Here is a 4,011-nt window from a genome sequence, read left to right on the forward strand (position 1 = left end):
GAGTGAGAGTGAGAGTGAGAGAGAGAGAGAGAGAGAGAGAGAGAGAGAGAGAGAGAGAGACCAGCAGTACGTCCTGCACAGAGGGAGGGGAGGAGGGAAAGAAAGGCAGCAACTTGTACAGATTATCTGTAAATTATAAAGATTTGACATCATTTTGCAGGTAAACGGACATATAGAGCAATCTCACGGATTTTTTCAAGTCTTACAGATATTTTAAAAACCTCATTTTCAAATTTATCTAACATGTCAGAGCCTATAGGATGATTTAAAAAAACAATGAATAACATCAAACAGCCATCTTCCAACCTGTTCTGCTGCTATAAGTTACTTTCCCCTCTCCTCCTGCTCCGCAGCAGAAGCTTTCATGCCACACTGTGTAATGATCACTGTCAGATATTTACCTTCATCAGACTTAGATTTTTATTCAGCTTTATCATCAGCTTTCTTAACAGTAATATTTATGTTTCTGCTGCTGCTGCTGCTGCTGCTGCTGCTGCTGCTGCTGAGCCATGAGGACCTTTGAAATAAAAAAAAAAACCTTAAATCTTAAATAAAAGTTCCCGTGCGCAAATCCCAGACAGCAAAAGTCACGTTTTGGATACACGCGCAGAGCGCATTACCTCGCCAGTGATTGTCGCGCGGGGGGGGTGTGCGTGTGTGCGCGCGCGGCGGGGGGGTCTGCCGCGGATAACAGAGCAGGCAGGAGGGGGTGAGGACGAGGAGAAGAGCAGTGGACTTATTTCTAATTTTATCTGACTTATTTAATTTAATTTTTATTGTTTGTATTGTCCTTCAGGCTGTGATGGAAAATTAATTTGAAGCTGAGTATTTTTTTATAAAAATCATTAGATTACTCTAAATCAAAATGAGTAAAATCTGTGTCAGTTCCAGACATTGTGTTCAGGTGAGCAGCTGTCAGTCAGCACCTGTCTGAACCAATCACTGATCAGCTGACTGATTTAAATACATCTTAACATTCATGAGGTACTTTACATTGACTGTTTATGGTTGAGTGTGGGCGTGTAGAGGGTAGAACCTGAGGAGGACCTCGTGTTCAAACTCTTGACGTGTGGCTGTGATTTATAAAGGAAAGATGTAGAAACATGCGTACGTACGGTTTTATAAATCTGAATTTTTTTTGGCGTACGCCATTTCTGCCTTTTGGCCGTACGTTCACTTTTAGTATGGTTTCCACGCAATCCTTTATAAATGAGACCCCTGATCTTAATGTGTCGTCCCCAATGTTTCTTATAATGTTCTTGTTAAGTTACCGTTAGATTGTGTGTCCTGTCTTCACGCTGTCCGTTTATTGTGCTGTCTTCAGCAGTTTAGTTAGTTTCCCTGTGCTCTTCATGTTCTTCATAAATTTTGGAAGTAAGATTATTTGAAGCTGTCATGCAAGTGCTTTTCTTTATTAATAAGTACTTTTTTGCTCAGAGTTTTGCCTGTTCTCTGGGTATGTCTGCATTCAAACCTTAATATTCTTATACAGAAAAAAAATCCAAAATGTAAAGTAAAATAAAAAAGGAGCAAAATGTTCTACTGAAAATGAATAACATTAAAATGATAAAATGATGAAAAAGAAATATTGTGGTGATGACAGGTTTTTCTTTCATCCCTCATTCATCAGATGTGACTCACTTGGAGCATGCAGCTGAAGGGAAGAAAGTGCGAGCCGCCATAAATCACTCTGTAACATCTGCAGGTCAGAGGTGAATCAAGTGTGGATGAAGTGAATCATGAATTGTGCAGTTTGGTGCTGGTCAAGATCGGTTACCGGTTTACCTCCCTGCTTCCTCTTTACCACAAATGACTGGAAAAGTTATACACGCCTTTATTGTCAAGACCAGTAGTCCTAATGGGGACCAAAGACTATATGGTGAGTTGGGGGTTGGGTTTAGGATTCAAGGTGTGAATTGAGTTGTTAGTTTTAGGGTTTGTGGTCAGGGTTAGGCTATAGAAATGTAATGTAAGTCAATGGAAGTGACAAACTGTCCTAATAAGGATAGAAATACAAACATGTGTGTGTGAACCATCCATTGGGAGTCTGGAAATATTAACTTTGCACAGGAGTTTATTACCATAACAACTGCAAACAAAGAGGACCTCAGATGTTTGGTAGAACATAAATCTATGTTTATTTAAAAGCTGATATAAAGAAACGAGTCTCTGCGCCTCAGTGGAGAGTTTTCATGACGCCACATGATGCTGGTGATTTAAACTGACATTTATGCTCATCTATTGTCATGATTAATAGAACAAGGCACCTCCTCTGTAGGGTGGACAGACAAGTGGAGGAGCTCAGAGACGAACCACTGCTTCTGTTGAAAGAAAAAATGTCACTTAACATGGTTCAGACACCTATTCATGATGCCTCCTGTGAACTTCCTTTTTGGAGGTTTTTCAGGTTCATCTCACTGAAAGGAGACCCAGGGGCAGACTCAGAAATGACTCGAGGAACTATGTATCTTATGTGGCTTGGGGAGGCAGTGTGTGTGGTGGGGAAGAGATGTCTGGGTTTCCCTCCTAAACTCCATGACACAACCACAGATAAGCAGTGAAAATGAATGGATGCATTTTGAATGCATTTCCATTGATTCTAATGTACAATAAGTTACTTAAACCATAGTTGTTTTAGCATCACTGCTAATAAAAAAAGAAAAACTTGATAATGACAGTAAAAAACTGTGAGAGAGCCCGTCTTGGCTGATCACAGGCCATGGGTGTGTGTTAGTAGAATTAGAGGGTATTGGGGGATGGCTTAGTTTAAGCCAAGAGTATTGGGTATAGTCCCAAAGATTATAGCACGGCCCGAAGCCCTCAGCAGTTCTGTTTCCAGACCATTTCTGCAAAAAAATCTGTCTATTGGTTAAATGGCTCTGCACTAAGTGCCATGAAGGGAGAAAATCCTATTCAGCCAAGTCCGCTGGTCCATTGGCAGCAGAGACTGGCAGAAAGAAGTCCCATTTCCATAATTTAAACAGCCAACAGTAGATGATTGCTCTGGCAAAACAGACTGACTCTGCCCAGCAAAACACATGCAGGTCTTATGTTCTTAACCCTTACTCATGGCCTACACTACAAAACAGCTTATATCTATGCTGCAGCAACTAATGCGTGAATATACAGTCCCTTATGACGGTTCAGTTTATATCTGAGGTGATCTATGGAAGTCTAGGATGAATATCTTCATTGGGAATATATACGAGGTTTAAAACATCTGAAAAGTGAATCACAGAAAAAGCTGAAATAATTTATTGCAGCTGTGGCTACAGTGTAGCTTACCACCATCAGTGTGTGAAAGGAAAGGTGAAATGGTCAGACATGAAGGTGGGCGTTAAGGGGCGGCTGCCCATCACCTCTCATTCAGTAATGTTAGACATCACTTACTGTACATGAATTATATACTTTTATAGTTAATGAATAAGAAGAGCCAGAGGTGCAGGAACTACAACTCCTGAGGCATTTCAAGCTTTAACATGTTAAATAACAACACAGTGGGCACAGACACTCAGGGGCGTGGTAGAAATTTATTTAATCGATGGTTAATACCAAGACACACGTTGCACATCAATGGAGCACTTCACCCACAGATTAATCTTTAATGGTTTTAACAGTTAGTTTAACTAGATGGTCCCATTGAGGTCATAGATCTCTTTTCCAAGGGAGGCCTGGGGGCAACCATTGTACATATTTTTGGTCTGTAGGAGGAAACCTGATAAAACCCACACAAGCACAAGGAGAACATGCAAACTCCACACAGAAAGACCCCAGGTCCAAACCAGGGACTGAACCCTGGACCTTCTTACTGTGAGGTTTCCAGTACCATTCATGGAGTCCTTTTCATTATTGGATCAAGTGTTTCTGTTTTTGGTTAAATAAAGATTTCTACAACCATTTTGGTATAATGAATAGGATCCACGCTGGAGCTCCACGGGCCGAGACCAGAAGATCTCCCTCAGATAAGCCTCGGGACTAAACAGTTTTTGAACTAGATGGCAGTAATACTGG

The sequence above is a fragment of the Austrofundulus limnaeus genome, unplaced genomic scaffold (assembly GCF_001266775.1).
Source record: "Austrofundulus limnaeus strain Quisiro unplaced genomic scaffold, Austrofundulus_limnaeus-1.0 Scaffold696, whole genome shotgun sequence".
Lineage (NCBI taxonomy): Eukaryota > Metazoa > Chordata > Actinopteri > Cyprinodontiformes > Rivulidae > Austrofundulus > Austrofundulus limnaeus.